General features: G+C 35.7%; 1 pseudogene; it reads left to right on the top strand.

The window, feature by feature from the left end:
- LOC113094541 (neurexin-3a-like) overlaps positions 1–17,344 on the top strand; it is a 95,613-nt pseudogene extending 78,269 nt beyond the window's left edge.
- Positions 17,345–17,555: the final 211 nt, after the last annotated feature.

Below are 17,555 nucleotides of genomic sequence, written 5' to 3'. Positions count from 1 at the left end.
AATACATTTGTATTCCAGAGCGCTAGCCATCTGGGTTAATCGAAACCTTGTGACACAAATGTATTACGGGTGCCTCAAGCATTATTTTAATCGAAAATATGTACCAGTAAAAAAAAAAAAAAAAAAAAAAAAAATCCAGAGTTGACAGAAATAGAAATTAATATATATTTTTTTTAATTACTATATTATGCTTGGCAAGTGTCTTTTTGGACCTTATAGTAGATGTATGTTTCTAAATTATTGTTGTGTAATACATTTAATATTTTCTTATATATAAACTGTGTGTATTTTACACCCCACCCCCCCCCCCCACACACACACTAACAAATTTTTTAACTCTCAAAAAATATGAAGTAAAAACAGCATCCATAAATAATTACAAAAATGTTGAGTATAGCATGTCACACTGCAGGACACTTCTTAAAATCTGACGTGCATGAGTGCTCAAATGCATAAATGCATGAAAAATCTGTTTGTGAAAGATAATACATTTACGAAAGTTCAGATGTAACATGGAGGGGAAAAAAAATTCTGATTAAACATTCCACCCATCCATTCAGTCGTCAGTTAGTCAGATGGAATGTCAGTTAAAGCCCTTTATTTATTGAATTAGTCTTTCCCATGAGTAATGCTTTTTGCAGCTCATTTGACTTTCATGAACTGTGTTGCATTCAGGCATGTGATTGAAGTAGTTCTTTGTTCATTATTTACATAGGAAAACAAAAGCAGGGCTTAATTAATATACCGAAATGTCAGATGTGCACTGCATTTTTATACAGCCACATGATCTGCATTAATTATCCCAGCTTACAAGTCTAAAAGAAAAAGATGGACACGTTTTACAGGTTAATACAGTGAGTGAGTATTAACATGTAAAACATGAGTGCTCTCATGTGTCTTGAGAAGGATTTATGAGATGCTTCGAGAGGAAACAGCAGTGTATCAAATTTCTTAAGTGAGTCTCTCAAGATGGCTGCATGATGCTGTTGGGTAACATCGGCCCCTTATTGAGAATCACTGCCACCCTGTGAGGATCTCTGATGCCTCATTCCCTCCACGGTTTCTGTCTACCCGCATCAGCCCGCTGCTCAATAGCATTAATACGAAATATTTTTTTTATTTGCTTTCACTTGGAGTTATCTGTCTCTTTCCTCACTGCCTTCACTGAAGTTGCCTTTTATACTCACCAAGGAAGCATATACTTAATCAAAAAAAAAAAAGAAAAAAAAATTCTAAATGGTAGTATACATTATTTTATCTGAAGCAACTTTTATCAAAATAATATTTTAACTAGGATATTTTAATTAAAGCTTGACAGGTTTTTTCACATATGCTTATCCAGAAGGTCTTGATTGATGTGGCCTCTTTAATTTCTTATAATAAATCCCAGCCCAGACACGCAAGCCTAGCTGTGATTCCTGCCTTGCTTTCACCCGGACATCTACATACTGTGGAGTCAAAGCAGAGATTTTATGCGTGGCTGGCTTTTCTAATGCTTTCATATGGAGCGTGAATGGCAGTCAGAGGCTGAGGATGTGGAGAAAGGGCATCCTAGCGGTGTGCCTGATCGGCCATCTGTGTGGCAGCTTGTCTTGAACATTTCCCATGGCAGGAGAGATCTGTTCGTTTACCTGTTGAGTCAGTTAATAGAGACTTGTAGGAGGCTTGTGCAGATTGTGTTTACTCAGTGTGCTGTTTTAGTCATGCATTTCCTCACGAAGATGACTTGAATATTTGGAGGCCATCACCTTGACCTTGCATTATTTTAATATTGTAATACATTGTCAACTCCAAGAAACTTCAGGACATTTTTTCTCCCAGAAGCAAAGTTTGTGTTTACTTCTAACTTGTCTGAAACAGATCTTATGTTGTTTTGTCTACAGAGGCATCCATCTTGAGCTATGATGGGAGCATGTATATGAAAGTGGTGATGCCTAGCGTTATGCACACTGAAGCGGAGGACGTGTCCCTTCGCTTCAAGTCTCAGCGGGCATACGGTCTGCTCATGGCCACCACCTCACGTGACTCCGCCGATACTCTTCGGCTAGAGCTGGACGGCAGTCGCGTCAAACTCACGGTCAACTTAGGTATTGTATAAAACCCCCTCTTTTGGGATGCAGTGCTTCTTCTTTTTCTCCCTCTTCCTATCTGTCCATCATTCCAGCCCCACTCTCCCCAGCCTCCATATTCATTTCATTCATTAGTAAGGTATATTAAGATGTTGTTTTGTTGTTTTTATTTATTTGCATGGTTCACCAGACATTTGATTGAGTTCAGTTTGAATTGATTGTTTTCTTAATAAAGTAATTGACAGTAAATTCAAATTTTAGCTACTAATTGATGTTAGGGATGGGTGGTATGATATTATATCACTGTTCAAGTAATATCATAAATACAACATAGTTATATATACAGAAAATTCCAAAATGGTACTTTATACTTTTATTCTGAACTTTTTGGATACAAATCAAGTTTATTCATAACAAACAAAGGAGTTCAGCATTAGCTGCAAAAGATTTCAGGTAAAAACATGTAATATTTTAATGAAATCTAATAAAATTAGAATAATATATAACATATTCTTTCAATATAACATATTCTTTCAACTGGTGTAAGCCACCATTATAATTCTTTATTGATTTAGCCATCAACAACTAATCTGTACAATTTTATGTTGTTTTGCACATTTTGGGACACGTCCTGCTCTATATTTCCGCTGTGCAAATTACAACTGTAAATAACACACAGCAGTCTTGCCCACTTATTTCATTGTGGATGTGTCTATTGGGTGTAAAGTTATTGCAAAATTTCTGACGCATAAATAGTACCACCATACTGCCCAAACCTAACAAACACAATGTTTGGTGCATTTTTGTAATATATTAACCATGACCATTGTCATAGTGAAGAGAATAACTCCTTTGAGACAGTCACAGCACTACACAACAGCATAGCAATTTATTTTTTTTTTTTTATGTCAGCTTTTGAAATGATAGGTAATTCTTTATGATTGTAAAACCTTTTCAAGTGGTGTGACTTTCTGATCGTCAGCTTAACACGAATTCCTGTCATCTTTTCTACTTGACAATATCTCCAGTAACTCTTTTCTGACAAACCTCACGTTCTGTCTCAATTGGTTCCATTCGTATCACGTTTGTGCTTTGGTTGGTATTTCCTTTGTTACATCACTTCCTTTTAACCCCCATCACCTATCCCTCCCTCCCTCGTTCTCTGACACACATTCTCCATGCTTTGTCAAAAGATGGTATTCACCCCTTCAAAGGCCCTTAGCCTGCGGCCCGGTCGGCAAACAGCCCGAGAACAGAGCTCTCAGCTTCACCTGCAGATGGTAGCACCTCTCAACCCTCAACCTGACACCGTTAGATGAGAGATGAGAGACCCTAACTGGTCATTAAGTCACTGTGTCATCATTAAAGGAAGTGACATAACTCACACCTCACCGCAGGAAACAGCCTGAGGTCTGACAGTAGGTCTGATTATCTGTGACAGCTCAGACATAGTAGAGACAAACATAGCTCACACACTGTAAACATACTGAAAGAGACAAGAATGTCTTATGACTGCATACACAGAGAATTCATCTGGAATGATTTGACAGACTGTCAGCCATGGAAACACAACCGAATACATATGTATATCATCAGATTTACGCTCAAGACTGCCCTAGGTTATTTTACTTTTAGTACAATGCAGGCCTCTACAACTATACTTTTACAACCAAGACCACCACAATTATTAATATGTTAGAGATTGTAGTATATTAAGGGCTCATCTGAATGGTCAGATCTCAGGAAGATCTAGCTGGAGGTACAGAGGCCACTGCATGGTGCTGGTGCTTATTGGATCGAGGCTGTTTGCTCCCACTTTTCTGTTGCGGTTGACGACACATGGTAAATCCAGCCACACAGAGCCCAACCCAGAGCATGATGCCGTCAAAATGAGATGGCTTGAAATCATAATGCTGCAGAACAATATTCAAGAAAAATGCCCTAACACCTACTTCTTGCTAAATGTATTTAAGATTATTTAGCTAATGAGTTGGTGTACTTTCTATGGGGCAGGACCTCAGATAGGTCTGAGAATGAAAAGCATAATTGTAATAAAATAAAATAAAACAAAGCTCTGGGATGAATAGTCTTTGTGGTTGGTGAGCTCCAAGTGGCCATTTTATAATTTTACAAACTAAATATTGCTTATAAGGCAATTATCTGTTTTCTGATGTTTAAAATCTATTTAGCAAAGTAATTTATTCATAGACATTATCTCTAATTCTTTGTCAATTGCAGCTAATCCAGTGATTTTTGTGCACAGTCTTTTCATTAAATTATAATGCTTTCATTAATAATAAAAAATGGCCGCCTCTTCGCATGTGGACGTCCCCGGAAGGGTGGAATTATTGTTTTTGGATGTCTGCAGCTGTAACCTTGAAGGATGCAATTTCATCTGTCACTTATTTTCCCCCATCTAGACTGTATCAGGATAAACTGTAACTCCAGTAAGTTAACACTCAAGTTTCATTTTGCTGCTTATGTTTCTCTTGTTAAAACGAATGTCTTAAGTCTTGTACCTTTTCCTCCGAAGGAGAGTTTGCATCTAGTCTAAGGGTCAGTCGATGCCATCTCTCCAATCACGATTACCACAATTATAAATGGTGGTGACTTAATAATCATGGCTTGTTTTTGATGGCCTGTTATTTAGCTGTCATGTAAATTTATTTCCTACCCTATTACACTTTTATAGAAAGATGATGGTATCGTCTAAACTACTTTGTTCTTACTGTCTTTAGTAAGGAATGCAGTATCTGAGTTTAAAGTAGTGCATGCATTAATATGAGATAGTATTGTTAATGCAGAAATATATGTTTAATTATTGTATTTAAAGACAAGTTTGCCATATTTTCATGTTGCAATAACTACAGTTTGTACAGCTTTCAAAGTCACATTATAGAGTCATCACATATCAACCTTTTTTCCTAAAAATAAAATCAAATAAAAGTAAATTGTAATACATTTGCATACAGAGAATGTAAAAACACTAATGTTCATTTTTTATAATGTCATCTAACTTCAGCATATTCTTATGATATGATGCAATATGGGTTTGTTTCTGTTTGTTGATTAATATGATGTTAATAGGCTGTATTGTATGTCAAACTACTGCAATTTATTTTAAGCTTATTAATATATGGCTTAATACACGACTCTTAAAACAAAACAAAAAAAATATGCTAAAAAAGTGCATTCAATTCAGTTGTTACCTGAAGTTCTTGGAATACAGACATTTCTTTGTTTAATGCTTTACATATTTTAGCCATGATATATTGTTACACTTTCTTTGCACTATTATGCCATTAGTAAAGATACACATTTCTAGTTTTAGCAACAACAACAACAAAAAACCTGCTTTTACTCAAAAATAGGTCTTGAATTCTCTCAATGACAATGTTTTCATATAAACTATTAAGGTGATGTGTTACAGTAATATTATATATAATATGAACCAATATACCCACTCTGAATAACTGTGAACTAACTATGATTTTCCCACTTTGAAAGGTAAGAATGTTTATGTATGTGTATGTATCATGACTCTATAAATGGCTTGCATGTTTTATGGATCTTGATATCTGCATGTAACAGTTGATTGCTCTAGAGCGGTTTTGTGTGTTGTTTCATATGACTGTTTAAATACTAACCATACAGTGGTGTGATAATAGAAAGGTTACAGGCTGGATTCTGTGTGACTGTCCTTAAAATGACTGTACAGTAAGCTACTTTAGATAAAAAAGTGTTTGTGGTGCCAAATGATGAGTTTTGTTGATATATTAGAGAGCCTGGCCCGGCTGGAAATGTACCAAGTAAACCAGTAATGCACAACTATGCCTCCATCAGTCATTCTGATCAAGTAGTGAACACTCACATCATGCTAGATTAGTCTCATATCCCTTTACCTGCACCAGTTCACACTTTCCATCACTCAGATTAATCTAATGCCGCTAATTATACTGATGTGCATATCAGAGCTGTTAGTTCTGAAGCTCTCGTAACGAGACCTGCATTTTTACAAGCTCTAAAATTATTATCTGCATCATTATCTGCATGAATCTGGTCAGAAAGTGTCTGATATTGTTTTTGTGCTTTCAGAATATGATAATTGCTTGTATGACCTTCAATAGCTTTCCTGCTTAGTTATTATTATGTTTTGAAATCATGAAATGGACAATATTTCCCAGAATCATATCCAAGTTGCAATTATATTCAGTAGGTTACAGTACATTAGGTATGGTTTTTAGCATGGTGTAGGAATGATCTAATAGGCATGATACATCGTCTGAAAAATGTCAGTGATGGCAGATTGTGAGCCATCTCTGACCATTCATGTCGGTTAAAACACATTTGTGTCAGTGTTGAAGTGTAATTTAATGTCAGGGTGGAAGGTTAATATACTTTCTCAGGAACTACTGATAACTGCATGCAGGTAGGTACATAACACAAGAGATTTTGAGGGATGTGGAGTGTGATTTTTATAGCACGCTCTGAGCTGAATCTAAGACATCTCACTGCTCTTCCCTGTGACTACTTAACTCCTCAAATGTATTGCATCATAAAGAATATATTGCTTGCTTATAAATTAACTCCGATTCTGACTTTAAAGTTGAAGCATTTGATTTCTGTATCACTCGTGTTAACAAACGAAACTGCAAAAAGATGGGCTTTTGAAGTTTCTCATAAACGCTGTTGGATTGGACAAACATATAGGTTTGTCCCAAACTCGTGCTATTATTTGAGCCAGTGTTGCCAACTTACAGTTTCACACTCACACTGGGATACAAAGTACATTTTTATATAATTTACATTATCAAACCAAATGTGAGAACTTTGTCTTTGAGTTGTGTATCAGGACCTTTTATGAGTAAAAGCCATTTTATAATCTCAGGATTATGTTTTAAAGTGATTATTGTGGAAAACAAAGGAAACAAAATTAGCTAACATTTTACATTTTTAGTTTTTTTAAGATTATGTTTTTGTGCAATATTCAAAAACATCTGCACCAAACCTTTGCTTTCTCTTTTGTGTTAATCTCAACTAGAAAATAAGCAATTTAAGCTGATTTGCCATAACATAGCATCAAATTTAAAGCAACAAAAAGAGTTTGCACTTTTTCTCATTAAAAGCAAAGGTTTGGTCAGAGACATTTCAGGTTGACATTAACGTTTCATGACCGTCGTTCTCAGGCAAAGGACCAGAGACACTGTATGCTGGACAAAAACTCAATGATAATGAATGGCATACTGTGCGTGTGATCCGGAGAGGCAAAAGCTACAAGCTAACGGTTGACGATGACGTAGCAGAAGGTACTATCCTTAGTCCTCAATATGAAAGACAACACAAATTCTTGATGGATTCTTTTTTGTGAGAAGCTATAGATGATTCAAGCCTATCAATAAAGCACTTTTGTTGCAAGAAACTGCAGAAATAAGTATGTGAAAGGTTTTGAGAATTACTAGTTCTTGCTATTCTTTAGATACAGATTGAGGGATTTTGATAAATTGTGGAAAACAGTAGTTTCCAGTTTGTAGGCAAACTGCGTAATAGTCTTGAATGAAATTTGTTTCAGTTGTTGTCATTCCAACACTACTTAAGTGTTCCACAGCAATAAAATACCTATCTTTGGTTCAGGTTCATTGCTACACTGACATAGTAGCAAACAAACTCGCTTTGTGTAACAAGTAGTTGGAGAGTGACTCAGGGTTTTAGGGTATGATAGCAGGTTTATGCCTGTGCAGCAGTTTAATATTGTTTGAGGGTGTAGTATAGCAGCATCTTTTGTCTTGGTATTTCTTTCTAACCTGCTGTGGTTTATAGGTCAGATGGTGGGCGATCACACCCGGTTAGAGTTTCACAACATTGAGACGGGTGTGATGACCGAGCGCCGTTTCGTCTCCATGATCCCCTCCAGTTTCATCGGTCACCTGCAGAGCCTCAAGTTCAATGGCATGCTCTACATCGACCTGTGCAAGAACGGCGATATCGACTACTGCGAGCTCAACGCTCGCTTCGGCATGCGCTCCATCATCGCAGACCCCGTGACGTTCAAGTCAAAGAGCAGTTACCTGAGTCTAGCAACCTTGCAGGCTTACACATCCATGCACCTTTTCTTCCAGTTCAAGACAACCTCTCCAGATGGATTCATCCTCTTCAACAGTGGGGGATGGAAGCGATTTCATCGCTGTAGAGCTGGTGAAAGGGTAAGCCTCTAGTAGGCATGGAGAAATGGCCACTTTATTATTTTTCTTTTCACCTTGCCAGTAAAACTACTTCAATTAACACTTGATGAGGAAGAACTAGATTTTAAAAAGTGTTATCTGGCATTTTAGGCACAAAACCTTTTCAGCATACAGTCATTGAGGCAAGTAAACTAGAAGTCCATAAGCAAAACCATATATAATGCCTTGTTTTGTAAGAAAGTTTGGAAGGATAGAACATTTCATGAAAATTTTCATCTTTTTTTATTTGTATTCTTTTTACATAATCAATATTTGGTTCTTTGATATTTAAGTCAGTAAACAGTATTCACAAGCACGGCTGGGTTTTGACACAAATTGCACGATTCTATTCCATTTACAAAGTACAGTAGGTTATTTTGTATGTGTGTTTATAATCAGGAACAGTACATGTCAAATTTTCTCAAGAAAAAAAAAACTCAAATAATGCTGTAAAATAAACGTATGTTAGTACTACATTACTATAACATTGGTTAAAATTAACAGATTTATATACAAATAACAATATTTGTAATGATATTCATAATGCATCTGTTGTTGTAGTAAAAAAAAAAAGAAAAAAATGGGTCAAATTTTTTATTTTTATTTTATAACATGCACTTAATCATAAAGAAATCATATAAATAAATGTATAGGTATTTCAGTCTCTTGTAGTATAATCTAAGATTTATTCACCCCCTCGTAAAAAGCATAAAAATGTAAAAGATTTTAAATCAGATTGCTTTGTTATAAAAAAAGAGAAGTGGAGAGTAAAACATGTAGATACCCACAATGAGCATTTCTCAAATTGACATGTTTATAGACGGTTTCATTGGGCGCACGCACCTGGACCTAAGTTAACTTCTGGTCTGTGTTATGTATATCGGTCTGGCTGCGGTGCCGTCTACAAACGCAGTTAAAGTTAAGGTGATGAGTAGACTGAAGTTGGGCTCAGGTGGTTGTGCTGTGGGATGTGTTTCCCATACATTTATTTATAGACTCGCCAGGATTTTAAAACTGAGCGATTTTCAAAAAAGGCTTCGCTGAATAAACATGAGTAACGTTACGTCATGCACGTTTACTACTACTAATAATAATTCCTTACATTTATATGTTTAAATATCAAAACGAGGCACGGGGGTTTAATATCACTATTTCTGAAGGAAGACTTGGATGTTATATGCCTGATAACGCAGCGTTTGTGAGCATAGCTCTGCTTTGTTTACAGCTGTTACTGTGGAAACCTCTATTTCTCGGCGCTTAAAAGCATCTCCTGCTGGCAAAGGTTTAATTAGCATTTTCATAAAGTCCACCAGATTTACGCAGCAAACATATTTTGTTTTTTATCAAAAAAATATCTACTCTAGAGGGACTTGGCTGTTGTTATTAAAGTCTACCGGAAGTTAAGTTAGAGCCACAAAAGCGCGCATGCGCAGTAACGTTTATTTGTGTTGTTGCCATTGAAACCGTCTATAAAACTGAAAGTTGGAATGGGATATGATATTGCCTTTCTACTCTTCCTGTAAACTGAACCTTCAATTTTCTGTCTTTTAGGTACATACATTATGTGTTTGATCTTGGTAACGGGCCCAATGTAATCAAGGGCAACAGTGATCGAGCTCTGCATGACAACCAGTGGCATAACGTTGTCATCACTAGAGACAACAGTAACGTCCACACGCTCAAAGTCGATGCCAAGGCAGTGAGTCAAGTCGTCAACGGCGCTAAAAATCTGGACCTTAAAGGTACGCAGTCAGCTGAAATTCATATATCGTCATGCCCCCGATCACAGTCTAATCACTACTTTGTTTACATGGGTATCTTTTGTATCTGGGGTCTGCTCAGGTGACCTCTACATCGCCGGATTGGGGACCAACATGTATAACAGCCTGCCCAAACTTGTGGCCTCTAGGGAAGGTTTTAAGGGTTGCCTTGCATCTGTGGACCTGAACGGACGCCTTCCCGACCTCATAAACGATGCCTTGTTCCGGAGCGGTCAGATTGAGCGAGGATGTGAAGGTACAACCTCTTACAACTCTAGCTCGAGGAGCCCATACTTTCTCATGAATGCAAACAGTAGTTCCACCTCCACTTCACTGAGCCATCACTCCATCTTTCTCACCTTGGTTCTCTCATCTCTCATCCAGTCAGCTCTCTGTTGAGCCCACTGGCTTATTAATTTTCATATTGGCCACATTGGTCATGCTAGGATCAGCCATTTGTTTGAATGAATTAGTGACATTTTTACAAAACTACCTACAGAGGGAATCTTTACATTACAGTATTTTGAGTCAAGACGGAAGTTTATGCATTTGGGCTGATGTGTTTTGACCTTAAACCATTAAAAATAATATCAAAATATATAATTATTCTCAGCTATTAAGTAATTATGACAAATATGTTGTAATATATATAAAGTACCAATCAAAAATTTGGGTTCAATAAGTTTATACGGTAGGGATGCATAAATTGATCAAGAGTGATAGTAAAAATGTATAATGTTACGAAAGATTTTAAATAAATACTGGGCTTTTCGACTTTTCAAAAATGTATAATGTTTTACAAAAGTTGAGCAGAACAGCTTTTTTCAATATTGGTAGAATAATGTGACATTGAAGACTAAGAGTAATGGATGCAGAAAATTCAGTTTTGCCGTACCAGGAATAAAATATTTAAAAAGTTATTTTTATTTTATTTTAATTTTTTATTATTTTTGATCTAACAGCTTCAAAAACATAAAATATCTTAATGAACCCAAGCTTTTAAATGGTAGTGTAAATATAAAATTATTTTGTAATATTTAAAAAAAAAAGTTTATTTGAAAAATGTGAAATCAACATAATATAAAATATTGTGTGAAATGATTACATAAAGTGTGTTCATTTTACTACTTGTTATTTCATTTTATATATGCCATCCTATATCAAAAAAAAAAAAGACAAAGAAAATAAAATACATTTAAAAAATATTTAGAAATTCAGATTTTGTAAGAATTTGAGATTTTAATTCAAAAAAAAAAAAAAAAAAAATTGAAAATAAACATACATTGACATAGGTCCTTGAAAGGGCTTGAATTCATATTGTGCAATAAGTTTTCTGGAAAAAAATCCATATTATTCCCTCTGGTCCGCTAATGTGTAATCTCGCCAACACTTTGTGTCCTGTGTGTACTAGCTTGTTTGATTTACATTAGTTACGCTCATTAACACGTTACGCTAAGTGTTTCCAACGTTAGGTTCTTTGTGTTGTACGTTGCCATGATGTTAGAGTGACCATATTTCCTATTTTTCCCAGACATGTCCTCTTTTTGGACCTAAATAAATGCTGTTTTCTTAATCCTGCTCCCATTGAATTTCTGACCATTATTGCCCGCTGCCGTGATTTTTGTGTCCAGTCCCGCCTGCTCCCACAAACATTCTAATATTACTTTTGACTAAAATGCTTGTATTGAAACATTTTGCATTCTGCCTATGATAAAACTGTTGCTAGATGCCCCGACCCACACCCACTGTCTCTTTTTGGAAAACTAAAAGATGGTCACGCTACATGACATTCCTGCACGCACAAAACTATTACGATGGTACCTCAGCGTTTCACAGACAATCAGTGAAATTAATATTGAATAGCTTTGCTTGTTAAGATTATGTAAACCAAAAAATAAACACATATTCTTAAATATGCTTTCAATCTTAAAACCTATTTTGTAGGTGTGTTTGAGACATGAAAACTGTAGCAATGTATCTTAAAAGCTAACACAATGTAACCTCGCTCTCACTTTAAATGTGTCTCCACATCAAGTTCTTGAGGGTTTGAGGGTATTGGACCTGGAAACTCCTTGAAGTTAATCAAGGTGTGGGAACCCTGTCATAGCAAATGATTGTATGTTAAATGGCCAGAAGATCAGAACACAGATCACTTAAGATCTATGCAAGAATATTTCTTCACTTCACTCATTGCTAATATCCATTTCTGTATGTATATGAGATCTCTGCCATATTTCAATGCATGTTAATGTCTTTGTTTTCTTGACTTTGTTTGGTTGGTTACTTTATTGTTTTTTAATTATTATTATTTTGCCTTTCACTTTTTGGTTCTAAGTGTTGTCTTATTCGTTATTTGATTTATTATAGCCATGTTTGCGTTAAAACTTTATGCATAAGCATTTATATGACATGTCCGTCAATCACAAAATTAATTGTCCATCTCAATTCCATCATTCATCTCAATGTTGTCTTGAACAGAATGCCTCCCTTTATGTTGAGTATCCTAAATGGTACGTTTACATGTTGTTGAACCAAGAATAAAATTGTATCAATCTAAATCGTTTGGTCTTTTGTTGTATCATCTTCATGTTTTGTTGCTTAAATCCATTGCGTGAGTGTGAAATGTCAATGTCACCATGCCTGATAATCAAATACAGAAGTTTGGGATTGTTTTCTTAAGACAAATGGCTACTAGTTTATGAACACAACAGGTCTTAACAGATATGAAAATGTATGTTTTTCTCTAAACTAATGCACATTTAATGGTTTAATGTCAAGCGTACACAATTTAAAACATGCAAGCCTAGTTTTTTCTTTAATATCCTTTTCTTTAATAGCCCTTCTTGCAAAGTGTGCAAACTATAAATTTATGATTTCTCTTCTTATACCTGCTATTAAACTATGCTATTAAACTGCCATTACTATTACAACTTTCAGAGCTTAAGGGCTTTTCACACTGCTCTTAACCCTGGGTTATATCGTTCTAAGCCTCGCTTCTAACCCCGGATAAAGGTACATTTCACGGGCTTAGCGCCGCTTTTTACCCGCTGTTATATATTCACATGATGTTTGACGGAAAACATATATTAGTTAGTATGAAGAAGAGTTTTAATCTTACCTTTTATAGCCCAAAAAATTCAAATCCATTAATGAAAAACTTGATAGCACTGTCGGCAATAACAAGAGAATGAGCCAAGGCAGGGTTGCCAGGTTTACACAACAAAACTTGCCCAATTACTACTGAAAACTAGCGCAAAAATAGCCCAATCTGTTTTAGGAATCAGGGTTGCCATGAGGTGATCTCCCCATGAAGGGATTTTGGTGAAGTGGAAAACTGCAGAAAACGATTGGGTTAGTTTTGATTAGCAATTGGGATGTTCTTGTTCCACAGACCTGAAAACCCTGAACGTCAGCTTATGAATTATTGTTAACCCAGGGTAAATAATGAGTAGTGTGAATGGTAAATCAGAATATGACCTATTTCAAGTGTGAAAAGCCCTATTGTGAGATCAGAAGAAAAGAACATAGTTAACATTTAATTCCACATATTGTCAGGACCACCAGATCGTCTGATATAGCTGTTGTGCTAGACATCTTTAAGATGTATAGGCTATTTGTAATAGTTTATAAACAGAGACATACCCAACATCATTTGAATTCAGTTCTTCATTTCATACATGAATAGAGCAACCTGTGTGTGTGTGTATGTGTGTTTCACGTTTATCTCTCCCGCACAGCATCCAAAAGTGAACGTGAGTAGGTTTTAATGTTCACAGCCCAGCATGAAAGAAACATCACTCTGTACTGTACTGTTTGTGCACAGTAAAACTGTAAGCCGTGTATGGAATGACTCCACAATGGCAGCAGAATCCTTTGTCGATTCATATGGCATTGAATGCGCCATTTTTTTTATTTATTTTTTTAATGTAATGAAGCTTTTCATCCACCAGATGGCAATGATGCACCTGTGCTTAGGAAGGCGAGGGCTCGATTCCATGCTGCAGTAATGCAGGGGAACATTTTGTTTTCACAGAACGCAACATCATTAAAATGTCCCCTCTCTAACAGCTTGCTTTATATAGTCGTAGCAGTTGATTTACGTTAGCATTAGAAAATTATCATGCCCATACTCTGCATTTGAAAGTCATTTTTAACATTTTTGCCTTCAGAACAGTGGATTAGAATAGAATATGCAAATTAAGCCTAATTTTTCTGCATGTTTATTGGCTGAATATATTTAAACTATAAATATTTTTCAGGCACAATTTCATAGTGAACTTAATTTGCTTTACCTTTTATTTATGTATTTATTTTTATTTTTTGCAACTAAATACTTTCATTGAGTGCCATTAATCCTTTTTTTTCAACCCAGCCATGCTGAATCAGCCCATCAGCTTCATAACTATCATTATAATTTCTAACTCATGGTGTAGTAACTAGGAGTGCAAACCCTTCCTAAGAATGGTATAGCATACCCTGTTAGTAAAGCCTTTGCTTTATTAACAGAAGCCATCGGCCACTTTCTTACCTGTTTGATTGTTTTCGCTTTTCTGTTTCTTGCTTTACAAAGTTGGTTTCACCAAAGCAGATCTACAAGGTATATAAGGTTCAATTCCATTCTGAGTTCGGCTGAAAGCTGCTGTTTTGTCTTGTGCCGTTTTGTTATGTACTCTTCCCAATACCCAGACATAAAGCGGACACTAGCTGGTTCACTGTAACAATGTCTTGGTATAAAATGGTTCACTTCTTTCTAAAAGAAAATGCCCTTGTGTTTTTCCTGAAGGTCGTGAGACTTGCAAAATAGGAAGAGAAAAGTAATGATTGCAACTGAGAGTCTACATTAATAAAACATGAGCTCTCCTGTATAATTAAGTCCCCAAGTCCTGTTTTGCTGTATCTTGTCTTGTTTCTTTTTTATTTTATTTATTTATTTATTTTTCGCTAACGACGTTCAGCTGAGAGAGGAATTTAGCTTAGGAGAATCCACTAAGTATCTCACCATGGGTTACTTCTCGCTTGTCTTTAGATGCACTGAACAGCAATATGATTAGCAAAATAATTAATAGAATTAGCATGAAAATCCATCTGGAAATTTCGGCACGCACCGTAGACTTTAAGCTCAGATAGCTTCCCACAGAGGCAGAAACTCAAACAGATGTGATTTCCACTTTATTATTTAGGCAACATCACAAATAAGAGTGCTTACTGTTGAAGTGAACATCATTACAGCTGAGGGTAAATCATTTATATGAAGTCACAGGCATTTAAGACCCAATGTGACCCAGTATTTTTGCTCCTTAATGTTGCTGGTCATTCCTGTTATACAGTACATTAATAATAATAATAATAATTAATAATTGCAGTTTCAGCACTTTAACTATTTATACAATGGCAAAGAAATTACAGAAACTGGTTTAGGAAAAAGAGTTAAGGTAATGGATGTCAACTTTTTGTGTTCGCATATAAATGGGCAGATTATTTTATTTTCTAATGTATTTTATCTGGGGTTCACTTCACTGTGAAATTGTGGTAAAAGACAATACATTATGATTTACAGTTTGAATCATTCTGAGTGTTCAGTGTATTAATATGTACACTGCCATTTAAAGTTAGTTTATTAATAATATTTTCTTAAAGAAATAAATACTTTTATTCAGAAAGCATGCATTAAATTGACCAAAAGTCTCAGTAAATACTGTACATTTACACTGTGACAAAATATTTAGCTTTCAATTTAATGTTATTCCTTTGAACTTTCTATTAATCAAAGAATCTTGAGAAAATGATAGCGCTGCCGCTGTTTCACCAAACCTGCATAACTGTTTTCCACATTGATAATAAATCACCAAATCAGCATATTGATGATAATTATTTCTGAAGCATCATGTGACACTGAAGACGGGAGTAATGATGCTGAAAATGCAGATTTGCATCACAGGAATAAATTAAATTTTAAAATAAATTTAAATAGAAAACTTTTCTTTCGAATAGTAATAATATTTAACACTACTGTATATATTTTACTTCCTTCAAAACAGTAAAAAAAAAAAAAAAAAAAAAAAATCGTATTGTATTGTATAATGGGAACATGACAATGTACTGCATAATATGAATGACCTTTATCAGCACTCTTGAAATGGTTATTATCTAATCAAATCTTGGTACTAAGTTGATTGATATGAAAATTTGTATAGAAACTTTAACCAAAAATAATATTGTCGGAATAAGGCCAGTTTACATAATATAATGTAATTTTGTAATTTGACCGTTTTCCATGTAAATATGTGAATGTGCTACTGAAATAATGCTGAACGATGTGAATGGAAAAATCAGAGAGAACTATCTTGAAGTATAGGCTCACTGTGATTTTCCATTCGAAATCCTATCTGCAGTTTTGATAGTCAGCAAACTGGGGTGAATCATTTTATGTTGAACGTTTACATAGTACTGAAGTACTGCACTTTGCGTTGCACAGTAAATGCGCTTTTAGTCTTCTTTTCTCCCCCTTTTTTTGCACTAAAGTTTATGTTTGTGGTTAACTATTGTTGTATTTCACAAGAAAAATGCACTCAAAGCCAGTTTATTTGCAGTTCTCTTGTTTACACGGTTAATTCAGGGGGAATGCATCCACCCTCTTGCTCTGAATTGGGTAATGAGCTCTATTGTTCTTGCTGCATTCCCTCAAATTGAGCCCAAGTGTGCCAAAACACAAGATGTGTTTTGAACACACTCAACTCGATTGCACGTGGCTGGTGTGCACACTATTGTTCTTAACATGTGTAACAATAGTACATACAGTGCTGGACTGTGTACACATCTCGCTATTAAATGTTGTCATTGACCTTTGTTCCTCTGTGCAGATGTGAGAAAGTTCATGCTTGGCCCCGTGTCTGAATCTACTTTTGTAACAAGCTGTGTTGAATATGTATAGAGTATGATGTTGATTACTAAAATCCAGTCGTTAGGGAATGCCACGTTTGTTTGACAGCTTTCGGGATTCTTTTTGATAACCTCTACTAACCCAAACTGCATGTATATTGTTACACTCACCTGCATGGCACCTTAACAGCATGATGGGACGTTTGCCCCCAGTATTACATTGCTGTGCTTTGCCACCATAGGTCCTAGCACGACATGCCAAGAAGACTCCTGTGCTAACATGGGAATTTGCATCCAGCAGTGGGAGAACTACACCTGCGACTGTTCAATGACCTCCTACACGGGGATACAGTGTAATGACCGTAAGTCACCCTCCGTCCCATGCAAGTTCCACATCCTCTCTCTTTCTTGTGTTTAGTTCACTCTTCGGGTTCACTTGTTTACACAATTTTAATGATCACAAGGACTCTCTCTATGAAAGATTAATTGAGCAAGCTGTAATATACATAGCAAATGTTACACAAACACCAACAGTATTTGGTTGCTGAGAAGCTACAATAAGTGTAGTGTACATAAGTGTACACACACACACACACACACACACAAACACACTCTGCATTCGTGTTCTG

This window comes from Carassius auratus, unplaced genomic scaffold (assembly GCF_003368295.1).
Source record: "Carassius auratus strain Wakin unplaced genomic scaffold, ASM336829v1 scaf_tig00215406, whole genome shotgun sequence".
In the NCBI taxonomy this organism is placed as follows: domain Eukaryota; kingdom Metazoa; phylum Chordata; class Actinopteri; order Cypriniformes; family Cyprinidae; genus Carassius; species Carassius auratus.
The sequence above is the reverse complement of the archived record's forward strand: the minus strand, read 5'-3'. Positions and strand labels throughout refer to the sequence as shown.